We start from the raw sequence: 24246 nt of genomic DNA on the forward strand, positions 1-24246 counted from the left end.
TTCTGTACAATCACAAGGACTGGAATTCAGATCCCCAAATCCACACAATGAGCTGTGTATCCAGTATGCATTCACCTATAGCGTCAGCTCTGATGGAGATAGAGACAGGGGCATTGCTGAGACTTCCTGGCTTCTGGTCTGGCAAAGAAAATGTGAGTCCAGGTTCAGAGAAACACACACACACACACACACACACACACACACACACACACAGAGAGAGAGAGAGAGAGAGAGAGAGAGAGAGAGAACACTGACCCCCTTCTTCTGGCCTTTCCACCCATGCACAGACACCCATACCCACACATACATGTGAGCATACAGTCAGACATGTATACAAATAAAAATAAATAAATAAACCTTCGAAAATATGTAAAAGAAGTTACACATACACTCAACATCCAAAAAGATGTTCAACAGAGCATTTTATTAGAGAATTACCAGTAACAAGATACTACTAAATGCCTATTAGAATTGCCAAGATCTGAATGATTGACATCAAATGCTGGCAAGGATATGAAACAGCAAGAAATTCCAGTTACAAGGGATGGAAATTCAAAATTATACACCTACTTTAGAAGACAGCTTGGCAAATTTGCTAAAAAGTAAACATTTTATCATATGAGGTAACTATTGCGCTTACTTCTCCAACTGTTTGAAAACTTGACTCGACATCAGATTTTTAACATGGATGTTTACAGCAACAGTGGTCATATTGTTCCAAACCTTGAGTGCAGCAAGATGTCTTTCTACTGCTCATCCATCAGCCCAGTGAGCGGACAGTGAGGCTTCAAGTAGCTTGGGGTTTATTACCACATCACTTAGTGCATCAGCATCGGATCCAAGGCACAGATTAAAAGCAAAGATACCAAGGTGGAGCCAAGACTCCAGGAGTGGAAACATGGGTAGAGAGAGGAAAACTGATTGGAAATAAGGTTTGGAGCTATAACTGTGGTCCTTGCCTTCGAAGACTGAACATCTGGACAGGCTGCTGGAATAGTGGCCATGGAAAGACTGTCAGAGTTTAGAATTATAAATCTACCACAGTCTTACCTTAGCAGAGTCCAGTCCATTCTCTTCCACTATCGCTTTCATCTGTCAAAACTGTGTTTGTACTTTTCTGGATGATCTCATTGATTGGAAGCAAATGAGAACCTGAAGCTCTGTTGGGAACTCCTCTGTGTAATAAGGCAGGGGCTCTACAACTTTCAATCGAGTGGACACAATGCCTCCCAATAGGAAATTCACCGGAAGCTTGCAAAGAAGATATAAAAAGCACTTACCCAAAGTCACCACACGGTTTTCATGTCTGACAACCAAGGCACCCCACCGATGTTTTTGTCTGAATCCAGGCTTCCCTTGCCACGCTGCCTGTGCGTTCCTTTCTGAGCACAGTTCCCACTTTCTTGTAACCTCAATAAAAGTGTATCAAATCAAAGGAAGGTCCACCTATTGACTCACCTGCAGATTTTATTTCTTGGAAAAAAAGAAACCCAGAGAGAGAGTGTGTGTGCAAGGATGCCCTTCAATACTAAAGGGGGTTATTGAAGCAGGGTCTGCAAAAAGATGTACAGCTTTCCGTCCAGAGAGAAGAGAATGAATAAGCACGTGATGAAGTCAGACCACTCTGCTGCCTTAGGGAAGATTGGGAAAGGAGAGATACCTCTAGTGATGGGGTTGGGGCAGGGATGTGTCTGCCCACTTATGAAGTCTTCAGTGGCATCTACAATGCTCGTAGATGCAGCTTAATAAAGTCTTCATTCAGCATGAATACAAATTTCATTTCTCCCCTTCCACGTCTTCCAGTACATTATGCTGGATCGCCTTCTCCACCCTTTGACAACAGTCCAGACAGATCCACTGGTCTAGCCCTGGTGTTCTCCGTGAACAGTTTCCCTCCCCTTCTGCTACTTTATTTTTTCCAATCTCAAACAAAACCTGGACCTCATTTCTGAAAGATGCTTCTTTTTCCTTCCACCCCATTTCTGCCTTGACTGCCTACCACACCTCCATCCCCCACCCCCAACCCCCAGTCCTCCTTGGGCCTTGCTGTGGATGCTGACCATAAATTTTCTCTACTTTCTTCCTGTCCTATTGGCTCTTTCATCCCCCTACCTAGACTAGAGAGATTCTTTTGGTATATTTGTCTCTTGATATCACACAGCCTCTTCTCTGTGTCCCCAACTCAAGTGTTGTCTTCTCAAGAGACAAATGTGTAAGCCCTTTAAAGGCATGGTGGGAGTTACTGCATTGTTTTGTCTCCATATGGAGTGATGTGGCATCAAGCTGGGTTACATTTCAGGTCCAGTATCCCATGGAAATTCTACAGTGGGTCTCTTTATCATGTGTGATGCCCTCTTGAGAATATTTATTCAACTTGCTGGATTCTAGTAACATCTTCACTTTTTATTTAGGATGTTGAAGATGTGTGTCAGGTGACACCAGCTAATAAACAGGCTACTAGGTTCAGAGGACACATACAACAGTCACATAAAAGCAACTATAACCAGTTTCTAAGACACTCTGCATCCGGTGGGCAAACACACAAGGCAGATTGCATAATTAGATGTCAGCAAAGACTAGCAAAGACTTGCAAATGCTCTGGGCATTGTGACAGGTGCTAGAAGTCAATGGAACCCAAAAGGTTTGGGAGGAATCCTTTACAAAAGCACTGTTGAGGCCTCTAAAGGTTAACTGCAAGCAAACACAATCTTCAGTCATACTCTTTCCTAAACAGATTTGTAATTGCATTCATTGGGAACAGATTGCAATACCAATAACTGCAGCATGATAGAGTTCTACTGCATTTTCAGGGGAACTTTTCCGTTTTTCCAATAAACGATGAATCATGTTTATTTGGAGACCAATTTCACCCACATCCAGCATCCACAGGAAGATGGGTACCGATCCAAGAGAATCAATTATCCCCTCCCACTTTCCAGCACTAGTCTGGAGAAAGCATCAAACATCGTACATCACCGACTCAGAATCATGGCTAATTTCTCACAGTGTTTAGAAACTCATGCAAATGATTTTCTTTAAAGATGCATCCAATTAGAGGGGGAAGGTGAATAATATCCTGGAGACAGGATACCATCAGCTCAATCAGGAAGCATTTCCTCTTACTCGTTAACCCTTCAGTTACTGTGCTTCCTGCCATCCCACTTCCCCATATAAGCACATACCGTTTGCTTGAAGAACACAGGGAGTGCAAACCTGAAGACTTAAGTTCAGATGCCCAGTATCCATGTAAACATGGGAGGGGACACATGCCTGTCATCCCAGAATTGGACATGCTGGGACAGGTGAAACATTGAAGGGTGCTTGGCTGCCAGTCTAGCCAAATCAGTGAGCTCTTGGGTCAAAAAACAAAAGGTAGAGTACAACTCAATAAGACATCTGATGGCGACAGATTCACTCTGTCTCTGTCTGTCTGTCTTTCTCTGTGTGTGTGTGATTTTTTTTCAGACATTGTCTCCATGTATTAAAATGCAATAACTCCTGAGAACTTTGTAAAGATTATTTCTTACAAAACTGTAAGAATGTACTTACCTGTAAATACAAAAACTGTATTTAAAAAAAAAGACCAAAAACAAGTCATGAGTAATGTTGTTCCTGTTTGACAAGTGAAAAGTTAATGGTAACCAGAAAATAAGGCAAAATATGTACAATTCCCAAATATACAGAGAGAATTTCAAGCTAGATTTTTTTCTTTGTCTTTCCTTTTTTTTTTCTTATATATTTTTTCCTTTTTCTTTTTTTAAACACAGAGTTTCTCTGTGTAGCCCTGGCTGTCCTGGAACGTGCTCTGTAGATCAGGCTGACCTCAAACAAACAGAAATCCATCTGCCTGCCTCTGCCTCCTAAGCATTAGGTTTAAAGATGTGTGCCACCACTGCCTGGTGAAGCTACATTTTTTTTTTCTAAACCAGTTCAAGACTCTTCCCTTAAAGATGGATTGAAGAAAACTGTTCAGACATGGGCCACCAAGGAGTAAGACACCATTTCATTTTATGTGCCTCTGCTATAGAAATCAGCAACTGCAGTTTTCTGGTTCTAGTTAATGTCCATTCCATGACAAACACTCAGTTCTTTTGTACAAAGAGAAGAGTACACCATAATGAATTGCCTCTGTTGCTGCCCTGCTCCCCAAAGACCGCAACATTATCCAGACCCTCTGAGACTCCACAGAACTCCTCAGTGGTTCCTCCATCCTCCCTTGGAAGACATTCAGGGATGGGAACTCTCTGACTTCCCCCAGAAAGTCTCAGCAGCTCAGCAACACACACTTCCCTGCTCTGAGCAGAGACCTCATGGTTTGCAGTTTCCTCTCATGTTCCTGCCACTTGGGACTTAGAATAATTTTCATCCTTCTTTCCTACAACAGCCTGTCATAGATTTAAAAGCAGCCCTTACATTCTTGGCTGAGACATATAAGTACATCCTGGAATTTTAAACTACAAGTATGACACAATTTTAAATATCTCTCTCTCTCTTTTTTTCTTTCTGTTCTTCTAGACTCTTGCCTCCGTTCTTGGCTTATCTTCTAGTCACAGCTTGGCCATTTCTAGTAGCTTTTGGACTGGTGTGTTCACACCACCCATAAACTATAGACTCCACCCACTAGCTGGAATATTTCTTTTAAGTATGAATACAATCATGTTTCCCTTTCACTCAAAATCACCTAACAAGCTCATAAACACGTTTTTTAACTCCTTATCTCATTGTCCCAGACATTAACTCTCTAAGTCTCAGAAAATGATAGACAACTAACCCGAAATTAATGCTACTACTGCTGAGAAACTTTGAAAGTGTGTTGACACTGTGTTTCATGAACTTCCCAGCCCTTTGTCGATCTAGCTCTGCTGACCCCAAACTATAAGATTTTAATTATTTTAAACATGTTAAATGTGAATGTGCTGTTCAAGCTTTCCCTTAAGGACGTTCATCCTCCAGTCATCATAGATAAACTCAAAGTGCTGTGGCCACACACAAAATTGTAATTCTACAGCATAAACCAGCATTTGTTTTGAAATCCGTAGGTTTTAAAATGAGAGAGAGGAAAATTCAGAGACTCTACCCAGAGTGTGTAAATAGAAGTTCCTGCCTTTGTGGGGTTCAATCTGGTCTTGGTGACACATTAAGTCAGCAGTCATAGAGATGTGAAATGACAAATGCTATGAAAGAAAAATACAAAGGAACTTAATCTAATGGCAGGTCATTTCAAAGGTGACTCCATTATTTCCTTGAAGAACAAGATGTAGCAGAATGTTGCTACATGGAGGAGACCCAAGGGAACTGACCCTTGAGAGATAGGGCCACCTTGGGTGTCCAGTACAGGTGAACTTTCTTATGACCTCAGCTCTGCAGCTGTCTAACCATCACTGTGTGAGAGATCTTGTCAGAAATTGCTAACCTAAGCCTCAATACCCAGAGAGCCAGGACTGATGATGATGATGATGACGATGACGACGACGACGATGACGATGAGGCTGAGGATGATCATGATGCTGACAGTGGTGATGAGAGTGATGATGATAGTGTATTTTTAAACCAGTGTGCTTTTAGGGCATTGTTATATAGCAGTGGGTAGCCAGAAGGCTTGCCATGATCAAACTAAGCCTGTGATAAAGATTTAGCCTAACGAACTGTGTTATATCAAGTTCTGAGTGCAGAGTAAGAGGATGGGAACCGAAAATGGAACCATGTGAGATTGGGAAGTGGTTTTGTTTTTAACACCGTGTATTATTAATACTCAGAGTAGCATAATTAGCTCTCCTCACAAGCTTACACACAGAGCGCAATGTTTACGCCTCTAGTTCCTAGCTCAACCGCAGGCACAGCCATCCAGTCCCCTGAAGGCTGAACACAGGTGGTTCTGAATACAGTAGGGCGATGCTTGCCCAGAAGAGTCGGATACATAAGCTTTAAAGGCTGCTAAAAATATATCCTCTAGAAGAATCATGCTCCGTCTGTCAGGGGCGGATGAGAGTATCTACAGATTCAGCACTCTCGAGAAAGGCTCTGCAGAACAAAGGAAAAGGCAGAAAGATGGGAATGAGAACAATGTATTAGCCAGGGAAAGATAACTAATACAGGACAATACTGCTTTCCTTTGTTCCGGTAACTGGTAATCCACTTTACCTGGATAATGACTACTGCCTTACAATATGATCTCAGGTTCACACAGCAGTTCAACTTAAGTTCTATCCTGTGTTGGCGTCGCGCTTTCTTGAGTATCCTTGAGTAATTCAACATTCCTCACAGAAGCACAGGCTGTTAAGGAAGGCTAAAAGAAAGCTTCCAGTCAGGATTGTGGATTATACGGCATAGCCTGTGTGTCATTTTATTATGTGCATAAGTCAGTGACCTAGGCTCAGATTCCCACCCGCTGTTGATTTCTCACTCAGAAATATTCATAAAAAAATTCTATTTTTGCTTTGTTGGAAAATGAGTCAGGGTTAGAAGAATGCACACACACAGGAGTGTGTGATAGGAGTTCTCTTCCATCTTATCGCAAAGACACTGGCTTGGCATCCAGCAGGAGGTAGAAATTCTGGTCAAGTTATACTCTTATCAAATACTAAGGCAGTACTTATTATGTGCTGAACAAATACTCTTAGGATTAATTCACTTAATTTTTAAAATCCAAATGGAATATGTGCTATCACTCTTCCCATTTGATAGATTAGCAAACTGAGGCAGAGGGTTATGTAAAGCACTTAAGGTCCTGGAATTTGCAATGGTCAAAGCACAGTTTTGGACTCATCAATCCAGCATGGACATCTGTGCATTCAACCAATCGACTGCACTGTGGTGCCTCCCAATGGAAAGGAATACTTTTGTATTGACCTAATTTTCAACCTCATTTTACCCCTAAAAGCAAGCCCCCAGTCGCTTTTCAGTACACAGAGCCTTCACAAACAGTCTCCCATGTTCACATCTCTTGTCACCTCTCAGAAGTAAGAATAACACCATTTATCATTCCAATCCACAGATAAGGCGACTGAGTGACCATTTCCAACTTCCTTACATTTGTAACAAAAGGAAGACCATGTATATAAACAAATGCCTACAAATAAACATTAAAATAACAACACAGTTAAGCACGGGGCAAAGTCACAAACAGCTCGGTTACCGAAGTGCATGGCTAGCAAACCTAGGAAGACGTGTTTAAATTTTTCACTGGAATGACAGAGAAATGCAAATTAAAGCCAGAATAGGGTACCAATTTTCATGCTTTTTATAGGCAAAAAAATGTAAAAATATATCTATGTCAAATGTTAGAGATAAAATAGAGACAGGATCTACCTGCTGCTGATGGAAATGTGAATTTGGAAAAATTTGACATTCTGTACTTAAGTTAAATTCATATATTCTATGACCTGAAAATTTCATTCCTACATATATTCTCAAAATACATCTTATCCACCTACAGGTGACATATATAAAAGTGTCCATATCAGCACTTTTTTAACAATAGCAAAAAAAAAATCTAGAAACAATGCAAGCATCTATTAACAGGAGACTGGATAAATATATCTTATAAACATGCATTCTGTGAACTCTCAAATAGCAGTTAAAGTGAACATGTTTTAAAGCATGTATCAGTATAGACAAATAGTAAACACACATACAAAGTGACCAGAAGGGACATATCAAGATAAACATATTTACACACAGGGGGAAAGGGAGAGGGGAGAGATTTGGGAGGGAGAGGAGGGTTGCATTGGTTATTGGAAGAACTCCATGAGGGTGGACTGGCAGGTGGACTTCTAAGATGAGCCACAGTGGAGCACACTCATACAATCCATCACCGGGAGGGCGGGGCCTTGAGTCTATCTAATACAACAAAGTGGGTAGGCTGTCAATCATGTGTTGATGATATATATTATGGCAGAGATATGGAATTTTTAACTGGGGTTGGGGTGGGGGGATGGAGGATTGGAGAGATGGTTCAGTGGTTGAGGGCACTTCCTGCTCTTAGAGGAGACCTGAGTTCTCTTCCTAGCACCTACATCAGGGAGCTCACAGCCACCTGTAACTCTAAGTACAGAGGGATTCACTGCTTCAGGCCTCCATGGACACCTGCACTTATGTGTACTCAGTCATAGAAGGGGCGCGCGCACACACACACACACACACACACAGAGAGAGAGAGAGAGAGAGAGAGAGAGAGAGAGAGAGAGAGAGAGAAGAGACAAAATTTAAAATAATAAGACAAATTTGTTTTTAAGGGAACTAAATTCCCCAACGATAGATTGGAAATAAAAGAACACTTTCCCAGAAGGGCATCATGATATCTGCTGGGCCCTTAAAGAAGGCTGAGAGACCAGACTTAAAACAGAGATTTCTGCACTCCCTTGCTTTTATGAATTCTACAGCTCTAAGGAAGCTGCAAGTCCACCACCTTTGGGAGCTTTCCTTGCCATATCAAACACCATGGCTTAAGCTTTGAGATCTACATAGCTAAAGACATTAGGTCACATCTGGGGTCCATTTCTAGCACCCAGGGCTAACAACAGTCTGTAACTCCATTTCCAAGGGGTACACGCTCTCTTGTGGCCACCACGGGAACTGCATGGACACAGTGCTTAGACACACAGTCAAAACACCCGTACACATAAAATAAAAACAAATCTCAAAAAAAGTAACTAATATGAGATTATATCATGGTGTAATACTATAATCAATCCATTTATGTACACCTGTAATAAAAATGAAGGGAATTTTGAAAGTGAAAAAGAAAAGGAGGGGTCCTTTGGGTGTGTTCTTTCCATGAGCCAGAAGCACAAATTAGAATTTCCAGCCCAATGTGCTATCCTTTCTCTTAATATTGTTTTTTAAATGTATTAAGTTACATGGGAAAGTTCAGTAATTTTATATATTTATGGTGTATCTTGATCAAATTAAACCAACATTCTTATTTTGTTAAACATGATCTGCCTGTAAATAACTCTGCATCAAACCCAATCCTTGTGGGCATGCAACAATTTGTGTGATGAGTTAAAACGTTTCAGTCTTAAGTGGCAGATCATCCCACATTGTAGAGACTTCAACAAGCTACAAGTTGTCTCTCCTAACAAGAAAAATCTAAAGTCAGTGGTCCAAGGATAGAGCTAGAACGATGTCCTCAGGGCCGTGGACCCCTCACAGATTATTTTCGATCATTAAAACTAAGAATTCCATTTCATGGTCCTAAACGGGCACTTCTTGCCAGAATGGAGGAAGAAAATGGCAACAAAAACTCAGACATCCTTTTCCTTTGTTCTCAAAGCTGGGAGCGGCTCTTGCCCTTGTCCCTGTAACAAAATCACACTGTAGCTAAAAAGGAGGCATGGAGACACAGTCTCTATTTTGGAGAGCCACTGTGTTCTGCTAAACTGTGAAAGGTCACACCTGAAGAAGAGGATACAGTGTTTGAATTGATATTTTGCAGTCTCTGCCACAGTGGGTTTATGGAGAGATACCGAACACACTTAATTAGTATGCTTGCTAGGAAACCAGCTGCCCCCAGTCTAATGGGACTGGGTGGATCTGACTGATTCTAGCTTTCAGTACTAGAAAGTCTCCTTAGCTATAGCTATGAGCCACACTCCCTAATACCATATTTGCCACCAATACAAATAATATATTTTTCTCCATCTGCTGGACAACTTTGCCCTCTTTTCAACCTTTTCAGAACCCACATGAAGAAAAAGGGGTGACATGATTGAGACCCCCATCAAGGTTCCATGTGTAACTCAGAAAGGGAATCTGCATAGAATACCTCAACACACATGAGAGTTACACAGAACTGCCCATGATCCTTTACGAAGCGGTGTCACAGAGAAAATCTAAGCTGCATCTCTGTGCTCATTCGGCTAATAGACCTCCAAGCTTAAATCTTATTTGGTGGCTAAATACATGTAGATACAGTCTCTTAAACAGTGTCTCTGGATAGCTTCTGTTCTGAAATGGTTTGATTCTGAGTGGCAGCCAAGGCTGTACTGTTTATCCCTTAGCAGAATAGGGGTTTTCCCTTTTGGGATCAAAACTGACGATTCTCTAACATGCACGGTTTTAAACATTTATAGAGTGTCCATTTTTAGGAAAATCACAGCTGTGTGACGATAGCATATTGGTGAGGAGGAGGGCCACATTGCAAGTCGCTGTAAAGGGAAGAAAAAGACTCAGATGGCTGAACAACCTCCTTCTACTGTGGATGAGAAAAACCGAAGCCTGGACAGAAACATGGCCCTGGTCATCCGGCATTGCATATAAGTTCAGCAATTACCAGAGCAGTACACTTCCAAACACATGACAGCATACAAAACTCTCCTGCCTCCTACCACCACCCACTTTCCCTATAATCAAGAAAACTAAAAAAGGAAACGAGATGCATTATTTAGCATTCTATGCCTCCCTATCCCATATGTAAATGATAACATATCTCCCAAGGTTGCTAAGACTGAATTAGATAGTTATGATAATATCCTGATACAATCAAAATAAGTGTGCGTCAACGTAAGTGCTCATTAACGTTTCTTACAAAGAGAGGTTCTGTGTAAAATGTTTAAAGTATGAAGCATAAAGAGCCTGAAATGCCACTATCCTGGCACGTGTCCATTCGCTCATCCATTCATGCCACGGAGATTAAGGAGCGGTCACTGAATTGATAATGGCCAAGAGCTGGGCTGAGCATGACATGTGACCAGGTAAATCACTGTATGCTACATTAAAGACAAGAGCGGAACCCGCGAGCACAGATATGAGGAGTTAAGGAGCAAGCTGTTAACCCTTGGTTAAGACTGGCTGGGGGGAAACCAGCAAACATTCCCCATACAAATGACTTCGGGGCTGGCTTTAAAGCTGTCCACAAGTATGTCAGGTGGAAGTCGATCCCTTCAAACGCAGAACTGCACATGGGAAGTCACAGAAGCTGGAAGGCACGAAGGAGACAGACACCAGAGGTAAGCAGGGTAGGAGCCCGCCCGAACCATCCCAGTGTGAGAACTGCTCAGCTCATTGCTTTTCGGGGATGATTTTTGCTGTCGGCGAGGAACATTCTGAATGTCTGAGCAGTGAGAAGCATGCTTAGGTCACCTTTGGTTTGCACTGAGAGAAAGGGGGCAAGATGAAGCCAGAAGCCGGGATATGAGTGGATGAAATCATGACTTCAGGCCATCCACAAAACATTGCTTTGTTCTTCCATAAAGATGGAAACTTTATTAAGTTACCATTTGACAATTCCGTGCATGTGTATAGTAGATTGTGGACACCCTCAGCCCTCTCTTGACTTCCTCCTACCCTCCATCCTTCTCCCCACCTTCTCCCCATCCCACTTTCAGGATCAGTTTCTGGTTTTGCTTTTCTGACCCACTGGGTTTAGCCAGGGCCTCTTGTATGGGTATGCAGCTGCCCACTGGAATGTGAGCTGCTCACCAATGGCTACGGAACTGAAGACAATGAATGACGTCCTTTTGCCCAGATGTCTTTGGCTGCCATTAGCTCTCCTGGATGCACCAGGGCCCCACGAGCCCCTCCTCTGCCTATGCCTATGACTGTCTAACTGGCTCCATCTTTGTCACATAACTGCAGAGGTTGTGAGCCATCAAGGTTATGGCCATGTCAAGCCCTCTGCCCTAACATTCCACTCTGATGCTCTTTCCGGCCTCTCTTCCACGATGTTTCCTGAGGATATACAAGGGTGATATGGATATTCTGATTAATGGTGAACACTCAGTAGTCCCTTTCTTTTGGCACCTTAACCATGAGTGAGTTAACCACCGCTCACTGTGAAGGAAATCTTCTTGGATCATGGTTAAGGACAGCCCCAATCTATAGGTATAATATAAACATTTAAGAGGCAGTTTGATGATCTGTTCGTTTCGAAAAACAAAAGTAGTAGGTTCATTCCTAGTGTTTGTGACTTCCCTAGCTAGGGTCTTTGACCAGGCATGAACTCTCTCCTATGGAGAAGAGAGGGCCTCCGATCATATCAGAAATCAATTGGTTTCCCCATAAAAGGTCATGCCACTACTGTACCAGTAAGCACCTAGGCCTGGCAAATAGGTTTGTAAAGCTGGGGTGAACTTTGGCGATGTTTCTCCTCCACTTGACCACATGGCGACTCCAGCACTGTGAAGGGTACCAAGCATGGAGGGTGCTTTCGGTTCACTCCCAGCTATGTTTTCCTGGCCTTACACAGCAGTAGGACCTCACCATCAAGTTCTTATAGGCAATCAATGGCAATCGTTACCACCCACATAGTTTGGGAAGTTTCTGGAGGCCTTCCTGACCATCAGCTTCTAAGGGTGTGTCACATACCTGGCATCTGAATTTGAGTTTAATAACTCATGACTTCTGGGACTGCAATTATCCACCCATGCATGGCACCTCCATTCAAGGTCTTTTTTGTTGTTACAAAATTATGACCTGCTTCATAGAATGCAGGATGCTCTTCACTGAGGTGAGCTACCACTGTGCGCCAGCCATCCTTGCGTTGAAGTGGGGCTGTATGACTAACATCGCCTACTGGGATGGACCTTTGAATTACCTGTGGGATGTCTGAGTTACCTGCTTACAGGAAACAGGAGTGCACCTTGTTGCTCCTCCCTCTCCTCTTACTGACAGGCATGATTACAAGCCATTTTTGACCACGTGGATGAGAGACACAACACAATGTGCTGAAGCAGTGCACCAGGAGACTGAGCTCCTGAGGAGCAAGAGGCCTGGGTCCTTATGTCCAGAGAGACACCGTGACTATCTGTATGGTGAGCCACAGTTACTTGGAGACTCTGTAGCACTCAGCCAAACCTAAACTGTTACAAGTCTGTGAGGTTGCGGGGCTAAAAGAAAGGTGTATGAGGTAGGGGCAAAGGAAATGAACAAGGGTGAGAAAAGTTGCTGTGGCTGTTAGCAGGAGGTGGGTCGGAAGCAAGAGAGGAGAAAAGTGTTAGCAGTGCTCAGTGTGCTGCTGCTGAAAGAGCGGGTGGGTGGGTGGAGAAGGCATAGACAAAGAAAGAGATAGGAGAGGAGACAAACTACTCTTAGATGCTTTAAATCAGAGGTGTGTCAGTGAAAGGCTCTTTACAACTTGTTCACTCCCCTTAATAACCTAAGGAAGGTATATTCTCCATTCACTGGTTTATCCATTCAGAAGCCTTTTAATGAACTGGTGCCTTGTATAAGGAACAAAGTAACTTTTTTGAAGAGTGATGTATTTACTACAGGTTTTAAGGGTTTTGTCTTTGTGTTTGTTTGGGGGCGGGGAGTTGGTTTTGAAAAGATGGGCAGGGGCTAGGGAGATGGCTTGATGTGTAAGGGTGCTTGCTGAGTGCACGAGGGGGTGAGTCCAAGTTTTAAACACACACAAAAATCCAGCCATAGCTGGATGTGCCCGGAACTCTGGAATTCAGGGGTGTAGACAGGCAGAGGGAGATCCAGGAGCTGGCTGGATAGACAGCCTAGCCAAAATAGCGAGCTTCTGGTTCAGTGATGTGGGTGAAGAGACATGAAACTGAGGCTGAGGAGATAGATATCAGTGGGTACCACACTTGCTGTGCAAGTGTAAGAATGTTGGTTCGAGTCCCAGAACCCCTGTAAAAGAAAAATCCAGGCATGGTGGCCATGCTCATAATCCCAGTACTAAGGAGGCAGGGACAGGTCGATTCCTGGAGTTCGCTGGTCATCCGGTCTAGCTTCATCATTGAGTTCCAGGATGGTGAGTTACAGGCTGGAGTTTACAAATAAATCCTAGGTGGGAAGCACCTGAGAAACAATGTAGGAGATGGACTTCTGGCCTCCATACATGCAGATGCACACATACACATGCTCACGCACACCATGCACGAGAGAGAGAAAGAGAGACAGAGACAGAGAGAGAGGCAATAAAGACAGTAGAATACATAACTTTTGATGGATCGGATCCTCTGCTACTGAGCTGGTAGCAGAATATCGCCCCCTGCTGGTTTAGTGTTTTTTTCTAGTTTTGCATGTGGGCCTACCTAGCATGTACAAGTAAAGTGTATGAAACATACTTCTTACATGGTTTGCACTTAACATGACATAAGAACGGGCCCTCAAGCAAGGATAACTATACATAGCTATTTGTGGACTTGGACTCCAGTAGCAGATACACTCAGGAAATAAAATTATCAGGATAAAAAAATATGTATGTGGGGGCTGGAGTAATGATGGCTTGGGTTAAAAACACTGGCAGCTCTGGGGGAAGGCCTGGGTTCAGTTCCCACATGCAGGAAGCGGGTGCGGCCACAGGCCCCGTGAAACCCACTTGTTTACTGCCTTGCCCGAGCATGCGCAGTGAGGCTGCATGCGTGGGCTGCCTGCCAGGCTGGACAGTTCCTTGTGATCCAGACCTGTCAGCCTATCTGTGAACGACCTAAGCTCGTGCCTGGAGCGTGTGTGTGTGTGTGTGTGTGTGTGTGTGTGTGTGTGTGAATTCTGATTGGATGAGGTGGGGTGGAGCTAGAAGGAGGTGAGTCGGAGCGAGAGTGAAGAGAGTAGTTTTAGCCCTTGCTGTGAGTAGAAGTAGAGTAAGAGAAGCTGTTGTAATAGTAGTTTAGCCCTTGCCCTAAGAAGAGGCTGCTGGGGAAGAGATCTGTAAAAGAAAAAGCCCGAAGTAAAGTTGCTGCGTGAACCCGACTTGGTGTCTGTGTCATTTGTGTCACCGCAGAACGGAGGACCTACGACACCCACACTGACAGGACAGCTAACAACTGGCTATAACTCCAGTTCCAGAGGATCTGACACCCTTTGCTGGCCTCTGTGAGCACTTCCTACATATGGTACAGAGACATAAGTGCAGGCAAAAAGCCCATATACATAACACAAAAATACAAAAATAATCTTTTAAAAATACATACACACACATTTCATACATTTCTCAATGTATGAAATCTCTGCTTGTAATCTCTCTCTCTCTCTCTTTGTGTGTATGTGTGTGTGTATGTGTGTGTGAACTTTCTTAGTAGACTTCATTTCTGCACTATTTATCCTCCTACATGAACAGTTTAGGTCACTGCCACACAACCCATTATGAACTTCCTGAGTAGAATAACTGCTATTATTCAAAGTGTATCATAAATTATAAAAGTCAAGTAATATTCATGCTGATATCGACAAAGGTTATGCTGTCTCAAATATATATATATATATATATATATATATATCAAGAGGTAAATCAAATTAATTTGCCCATCTTTTGCCCATTTTTGGTAATTTTCTTAGTGATACCCCATTGCTGGTGAGATGAATGTATTTCTGACTGTGGAATCGCATAGGCCTAATTGATCAACATGCAATGGGATTCAAGGGGGTTATTGCTTGAATTCCTACAATGTACTACATTCTTTCGAAGACCTATGGGGGTGCAGAAGAAAATAAAATGTTTCTCTGACACAGGTAAAACCAATCTACACTGGGAACTTAGGAGAAGAGATGAATTTCATTTGAATTTTGAGAAATTAACAACAACAACAACAAAAAGAAACACTTTTTTCACCAGGCCTTGGGAAATAAGAAAACGCTGGTCTGCTAAGAAGGTAGTTGAAGATTCCAGGTACAGTGGACTAATCTCTGTGAGTACGGGAACACTGCAGGCAGAGTAGACTAGTTTTCTGTGTGTGTTGGAAGAACAACAGAGTCCAGTGGGGATGGGCTGTAGGATGTAAATAAAGTGTGCTGACAGGCTCAAATATGGCTCCCCAAGCTCACGGATCCGAGTCAAAGCCCAGTATCTTACAGGGAGACTAGGTGGAGAACGTGTTTTCCAAACCTTTTATTGATTCCTTGTGAGCTTCACGCCATGCACCCTGCCCTGCTCCTCTCCCCATTCCCATATCTGCTCTTTGCCCTTGCAACTCCCCCCAAAATAGAAACCACAAACAAACAATAGCAAAAGAAAAAGGCATAGAAAACACCTCATCGCAGAAGATGGAGTGTGTCACAGAGTGTCCCACAGTATGCCCCTCTGCCCACGCATCTTCACTTGCAAATGCTCATTGCAATGACTCACTGATCTGGTTCAACACCTCCAGTGTCTGCTGCACCATCGATAGTGGATCCTCATCGGGACTGCTCCTGGTTTTCCTGTTGCCCTGTGTCATAGAGATCCTGCAGCTTTGGATCAGCAGGACCGCCCTTTCACACATCTCAGCCATTTGCAGATGATACAGATTTGGAGGTGGGCCATCCCAGAGCCCTGGATCTGGGCCTGGCTGGTAGCAGAGCCGGTCAACCCACTGGCTCTCCTGCATCTGAACAACCAGGGTGAGCTCTCCAGCACTGCTCTGGCTAGACCACCCAATGCTACTATCAGCAGGCACTGGTCAGATATCCAGTTCTCATGCCCTCAGGCCGGCTCACCAGCCCCCACCCCATCCAATTGCAGCTCCACTGTGCTGCAGGCTGGGAGGGGCTGCTGTTCATATAACCTTGGGGCTGGATTACCTGTGCCTTTGCCATTAAGGCCAGCTCCACAGTGTTAACTCCACAGGTGAGGTGCAGGGTAGACAGGGCTCTCCTGACTACTACAGGTGGTAGGCAAGTGGGAAGGGGTGAGAGCATCACCCCCTCACCCACACCACCTTACAGGGGACAAATGGGCAGGGTCAGCTATGCTCTCACCCTTCAGGGGGAAGGGGTCTGCTCACCTGTGCTGCCTCCACCAGAGCCAGCTCTACTGTGCTGCACAGGCAAGGTACAGGGCCCACTTGCTCTCCCAGGTGCTGCAGCTGACAAGGAGCAGAGCAAGCTCACCCACTCTTACAATTCCAGGACCAGCTCTCCCGACTGCTATAGGTGGTGGTGGGCGGGGAGCATCAAGCACACACCCATGCGAAACCTCACAGCAGACTAAGTAGTGGGGCCAACTCACTTGCATTCTTGCCCTCAGGGCTGGCTCACCTGAGCTCCCACCAATAGAGTCAGGTTTGCTTTGCTGTCTAGGGTAGGGATAGTTCTCCTGAGCTCATGACACTGTGGGCAGCTTTTCCATCTGCCAGATGCACCCATGTCACCTCAGAGCAACAAAAGTGGTGGGGTCAACTCTCACACACTCACACCCTTGGGACCACCTCACCCACAGCCCTGCCATCAGGACCAGGTCCACTGTGCTGCCTGGGCAAGGCTTAGGACCTGCTCTCCTAGATGCTGCCAATGGTAAGAGGTGGAGCCAGCTCATGGAGAAGATTGGTTAAAACAGTTAATTAAGATTAAGTGAGAACATCAGGGTATGTCCCAAACCAATGTGACTGAACTTCTTAAGACATGAGGAAAGAATTTCATAAATTCATTGTTTTTAATAGCTGAGGAGTACTCCATTGTGTAAATGTACCACATTTTTCTGTATCCATTCCTCTGTTGTGGGACATCTGGGTTCTTCGCAGCTTCTGGATATTATAAATAAGGCTGCTATGAACATAGTGGAGCTTGCATCCTTATTACATGTTAGAGCATCTTCTGGGTATATGCCCAAGAGTGCTGGATCCTCCAGTAGTANTATGTCCAATTTTCTGAGGAACCGCCAAATTGATTTTCAGAGTGGTTGTACCAGCTTACAATCCAAGCAGCAATGGAGGAGTGTTCTTCTTCCACATCCTTGCCAGCATCTGCTGTCACCTGAGTTTTCTATCTTAGCCATTCTGACTGATGTGAGCTAGAACCTTAGGGTTGTTTTGATTTGCATTTCCCTGATGACTAAGGATGTTGAACATTTTTTCAGGTGCTTCTTAGCCGTTCAGTATTCCTCAGTTGAGAATTCTTTGTTTAGCTCTGTACCCCATTTTTAATAGGGTTATTTGGTTTTCTGTAGTCTAACTTCTTGAGTTCTTTGTATATATTGGATATTAGCCCTCTATCCTATTTAGGATTGCTAAAGCTCTTTTCCCAATCTGTCAGTTGCCTTTTTGTCTTATTGACAGTGTCCTTTGCCTTACAGAAGCTTTGCAATTTTATGAGGTCCCATTTGTTAATTCTTGATCTTACAGGACAAGCCATTAGTGTTGTGTTCAGGAATTTTCCCCTGTGCCTATATGTTCGAGGCTCTTCCCCACTATCTCCTCTATTCTTAGACAAATAGATCTGGAGATATCATCCTGAGTGAGGTAACCCAATCACAAAAGAACTCACATGATATGCACTCACTGATAAGTGGATATTAGCCCAGAAACTCAGAATACCCAAGATACAATTTGCAAAACACATGAAACTCAAGAAGAAGGAAGACCAAAGTGTGGATACTTCTTAGAAGGGGGGAACAAAATACCCATGGAAAGACTTACAGAGACAAAGTTCCGAGCAGAGACTGAAGGAATGGCCATCCAGAGACTGATCCACCAAAAACAGACCCTATTGTTGATGCCAACAAGAGCTTGCTGATAGGAGCCTGATATAGCTGTCTCCTGAGAGGATTTGCCTGACAAATACAGATGTGGATGCTTACAGCCATCCATTGGATGGAGCACTGGGTCCCCAATGAAGGAGCTAGAGAAAGGACACTGAAGGGGTTTGCAGCTCTATAGGAGAAACAACAATATGAACTAACCAGTACCCCCAGAGCTCCCATGGACTAAATCACCAGCCAAAGAAAACAAATGGTAGGACTCATGGCTCTAGGTACATATGTAGCAGCGGATGGCCTAGTCGGTCATCAATGGGAGGAGAGGCCCTTGGTCCTGCAAATGTTATATGCCCCAGTATAAGGGATTGCCAGGGCCAGGAAGCAGAGTGAGTGAGTTGGTGAGCAGAGGAAGGGGGAAGGAATAGGAAGTTTTCAGAGGGGAAACTTGGAAAAGCTATAACAATGGAAATGTAAATAAAGAAAATATCTAATAAAAAAAAGACATGAGGAAAGAAATCAAGGGAAAAAAACATATAAAGACATCAATCTACAAACCAAGAAGAAAGATCTCAAAGAGACAGCCCTGTCTACACCTTGATTCCAGGCTTCTAGCTTCCAGAACTGAAAAATTAAACCACCCACCTGATGTTTGCATGGTCCCCCACCAAACAAAGACAAGCTATAAGCTCTGAACATATGTCAAGGACCATCAAAGATGCCATTCTACTCCCTACATTTGCACTTTGCTGGGCACATTTAAAGACTCTGAGGCTCAGAGTCTCGTGCTCAAAGTTCACATCTGAAGGAAGTGGAAAGAGGCAGAACCGAGAGTGAGGTAAGGCAGATTAATGAGCTATTTTCAGCTAATGATCTGTTACAGGTATCTTCCACATCACTAAGAATCTGAATCTGCCAACTCAGCTCTCTATCATGAGCTGGAATCCACTGCCTATGGAATCTCTCTGTATTAGACAAAAGCATCTTGATAGACCAAGAATGAATAATAGGTTAGAATTTCCAAGAAATCTAGTGCTCATCTGAGACATCCAAACATTGTAACAGACAAGAGCATATCTGTAGCCTGTCCTGGATGCTGGCAAAGGCAGTTTAAACCTAACTGGATGTCTGGGAAAGGCTTTCTCACCTTCCTTGACCCCAGGAATGAAGGACTGAAGAGCTTATACCTCCCTTGGATCTGACAAATTAAAGGTGAGATGTCAGCTTTCACCCCCGAATGCACTGAAGGAGAAGAATGTAAATAATTAATTTCACTGATCAGGAAACATCAGTGATGATTTCTATGGTTTGGAAGAGAAAAAAAGAGAAAATTCTATTCTCTACCCTAGATATTCACTGTATTCTTCGTAACAACTTTTAGAATTATTTGGGTGATCATCTCAAGACAGTAAGTCTCGTAAAGCATGTGACTTTGCATGGTGGAGTTCAAAGTGGGTGAATAGTCACCCTGGGGACTTTGAAAGAGTTGTAAGTCACTCTCCTTAACCCTACCACAAACATCTGGAACACCATCATGTCTTAAGCATCTAGTATATAGAACATAGATTTATGCTCAGGCCTTCAATTAGAATCCCAGATCCTGCATGTATTGGTTGCTGGACCCAGGATATAAGCAGTGAAGATATTACTGTTGAGAATATACTGAGATCTTTCTGAAAGGTTGCATGGCAACATGTGGAAAGAGCCTGGACCACAGTCAAGCCACTATAAATGGAAACTTGCATTACTCTTAGAAGCTGTTATTAGTCCTCTAGGAGTCTCGTGACAGAGCTACGGAGCCCATGAGATCGCTCAGTTATTGTTCACAGTCCTCGAGGTTAGAAAGCCAAGTTCAAGCTCATCAGCAGGTTGGTTCTTCCTATGAGTTCTTAGGAATGATGCACTTTGTGACTCTTTTATACTCTGATGACAGCTAGCAATCTACAGTGTTCCCCAACTTATGGATGCAACACACACACACACACACACACACACACACACACACACACACACACAGTCTCTGCTCTCCTATTCTTATGGCTTCATTCTTAGATCTCTGTGTCTTCCTGTAGTTTTCTCACCTCTTTATGTCTCTTCTTTCTTCTTTCTTCTTTCTTCTTTCTTCCACTTCCTCTTCCTCCTCCTCCTCCTCCTTCTCTTCTTCTTCTTCTTCTTCTTCTTCTTCTTCTTCTTCTTCTTCTTCTTCTTCTTCTTCTTCTTCTTCTTCTTCTTCTTCTTCTTATTCCATCCATACAGCAGTATGGCACTACTTTAATTACATTTGTAAGGCTTTCCAAAAAAGTCTTATCTGGGGTACCAGGAATTACCATTTGGGCATATCTCTATCTGGGAGTTGAGGCAGAAGCATGTTTTTGTTATGCTTCTCCTCCCGGTTCTACTACAGCTAGCCAAGTAATGTTGAATGAGGCACTGCCTTTGACCCTCACTGTTTAAGGCACTGCCTCTGACCCTCACTATATAAGGCACTGCCTCTGATCCTAACTATATCTGTTGTTTTGGCAATTTTGTGACCAAGTTGGTCAGAAGCAGCTTAAGAAAGAGTTTGTTCTGGCTTAGTTTAAGGGGATACAGTGCTTCATGGTAGATGGTATGATGTCAGGCATGATGCTGTGTCACACTTCATATGTGATCATGAAGCAGAGAGTAAGTGGGGTGGGGCCATAAAACCTGAAGGCATGCCCCTAGTCGCCTCACCTTCTCCAGTGAGACTCTGCCTCCTAAAGGTTCCACAGTCTTCCCAAACAGCAGCACCACACGGGGACTGACTGTTCACACAAAGCACAACCCTCAGGGTCTTCCCTCATAGGCTTTTACATAGAGCTAGGAATGCTTTCTTATTCAACTGGCCTCAGAATCAAGACAGACTGCTTTGTGTGTGATACTTATGTAATCCTAGTAGCCATGAGAATTCCTCTGGTGGCTGATATACAGTATTCCAATGCTTGTCCTAATCCTAGCAGTCCATTGTTCCAATGCACGAAGTCCCCTCATGTGCCACAATTCCTTGCTTGCCTTCAACACTACTAAATAGAACATTTTATTATTCATTCCTTGTTAATTCTGAAGAAATACCTCTTTTTTTGTTGTTTTTTGTTTTTTGAGACAGGGTTTCTCTGTATAGCCCTGGCTGTCCTGGAACTCACTTTGTAGATCAGGCTGGCCTCGAACTCAGAAATCTGCCTGCCTCTGCCTCCTGAGTGCTGGGATTAAAGGCGTGCACCACCACACCCGGCCCTTCTGTTAATTCTGAGTGAACTGAATTATGCCTGCAAATAATTGGGCCACTGCAATTGAATTGGGCCTCACAATTGCCAAGTAAGTCACCATCATAGAATAATGCCATGTGGCAGCTTTTTCGTGCATCCTCTTCATCCTCCACCATCCTCCACCATCCTCCACCATCCTCCACCATCCTCCACCATCCTCCTCCATCCTCCACCATCCTCCTCCATCCTCCACCATCCTCCTGCATCCTCCACCATCCTCCACTATCCTCCTCCATCCGTCATTCTTGTAGGCCACTGAACTGGACACAGCTGAAATGTGTGCCTGGCTCTTTGTGAAGAATTAGTACACAAATCACAAAGCCCACTGTCCATCATAAATCAGAGGAGAGGGTCAGTATTGGTTTCTGAAAACAGTTTAAAAGAAAATAGACCCTTGCCACGTTCACAGACTAGGTATGTCAGGAATGTGAAAGAGCTTCATCCGAGCTCTTCCTTCTGTTGGTAATTAGGACATGGTGCCAAGATGTATCATCTGCCAAGCAGTGGTGGCGCACGCCTTTAATACCAGTACTTGGGAGGCAGAGGCAGGTGGATTTCTGAGTTCGAGGCCAGCCTGGTTTACAGAATGAGTTCCAGGACAGCCAGGGCTACACAGAGAAACCCTGTCTCAAAAACAAAACAAAACAAAACAAACAAACAAACAAACAAACAAACAAACAAAAAGATGTATCGTCTAAATACATGATTTAAAACAATACAGCTTATACAGTCATTTATTGAGTTCTTCTTCAGTTCTGTACTAGAAAATATAATGTCTCCTTTCCTGTTCCCTTGGGTTGCTCTGCACTACAGAACACTGCCCTTTCCCTGCATGTCCTCTGTGAGTGCTTTCAGCCATGACATTAAGTAAGCCAAGGTTTCGTCAGACTGGATGACAGTTAACCACCAAGAAAACAAAATCCAGAAATGATCTTAGAGCTGCCTCGAATGGTCCTCTCGGGATGCTAAGACAGCCATGGCATTTCCCATCCTGCATCCTGTAGCTGCGCTTAGACATTTTTCAGATGCTTTTCTAAATCTGTGAGACACTCAGAGGTTCAGAGGATGTAATCCCACAGCTAAAAGAATACTGAGAACTCAGACGTGTAATAGTATACCGCTGCTTGTGTATTAGTAAGGGTTGTCTAGAGAAAAGAGAACTGACACAATAAACGTCATACACACACACACACACACACATATATACATTAGTCGTTATATATAACATACTACATGTAGAATATATGTATATAGGTATATAATACATTGTATGTTATATACAGAAGTATATATAATAAATATACACAAATCATTATGTATTCAAATAAATCATTGCATAATGGTCTATGTATATTTATTATATATACTTCTGTATATAACACACATGTGTTTTATATATATACCATATATATACATGTGTGTATATATATGTGTATATATATACATACATATATATGTATATATACACACACAAAATATGTGTAATGTATACATATTTGTGTGTGTGTGTGTGTGTGTGTGTGTGTATCTGAATACCCAAAAGATTACTGGTTCATCTAGTCTAACAATGGCTGGATGGCTGGCTCCTGACTACCATAGTCCAAGAATCAAATAGTTGTCCCATCCACCGGGATGAATAGCTCAGCTTGTCTTTGGTATACATCACAATTCCCGAGAAGTAGCTGTCAATACCAGTGTGGGGATAAACTTGCCCATGGGAGTGAGGGAGGGCAAGCAAGAGAAAACAAAGCTTCCTTCTTCTGTGCTCTTTACAGGGGCTGCCACCGGAATGTCTGACCCAGAGTTTTAGTGGGTCTTCTGACCTCAAATGAGCCAATCAAAGGAAATCCCTCATGGGTGTACCCGAGTGCTTGGGCTCTAGTTAATTCCAGAAGTCATCAAGTTGACAACCGAGAAGAGCTGTCATAACTTGCATTGAGTGCTCTGTCAAAACAGTTCCGAGTGCATCAGAGTAGATAGGGAGCACTTACCTCAGCTGTCTGCATTCCCAAATCATTGTCTCTGAGCTGTGCAGGTTAGCTATTCTGAGGCATTGATGCAGGACTAAGGCACATATCTCAACCAGGAGGAGCTTGCTGGGGCCTTCTCACACAGGACCACTGTGGTGGCTGCTTGAATATGCTTGGGCCAGGGAGTGGCACTATTTGGAGGTGTGACCTGGTTGGAGTAGGTGTGTCACTGTGGGCGTGGGCTTTAAGACCCTAGGCCCAACTACCTAGAAGCCAGTCTTCTCCTAGCAGCCTTCAGAGGAAGATGTAGAACTCTCAGCTCTGCCTGTACCATGCCTGCCTGAACACTGCCATGCTCCCGCCTTGATGATAGTGAACTGAACCTCTGAACACGTAAGCCAGGCCCAATTAAATGTTGTCCTTATAAGAGTTGCCTTGAGAACAGCACCGGGGTAGCTAGGACGCAGGGTCTGCTGACACTCGCCAGCTACCCACAACACCCGCCACAGGCTCTTAAGACTTCTGGTGAGTGGAACACAGCTTCTGCTCCAATCCAATTGCACTCGGGACCTGAGACTGCATTAGTTAGGGAAGCAGAAAACCGGCCTGAGTAGGGCCACAGGCCTCTTCCAGCCTGAACAGCACGGGGTAG

This window comes from Mus caroli, chromosome 12 (assembly GCF_900094665.2).
Source record: "Mus caroli chromosome 12, CAROLI_EIJ_v1.1, whole genome shotgun sequence".
Taxonomy (NCBI): Eukaryota; Metazoa; Chordata; class Mammalia; order Rodentia; family Muridae; genus Mus; species Mus caroli.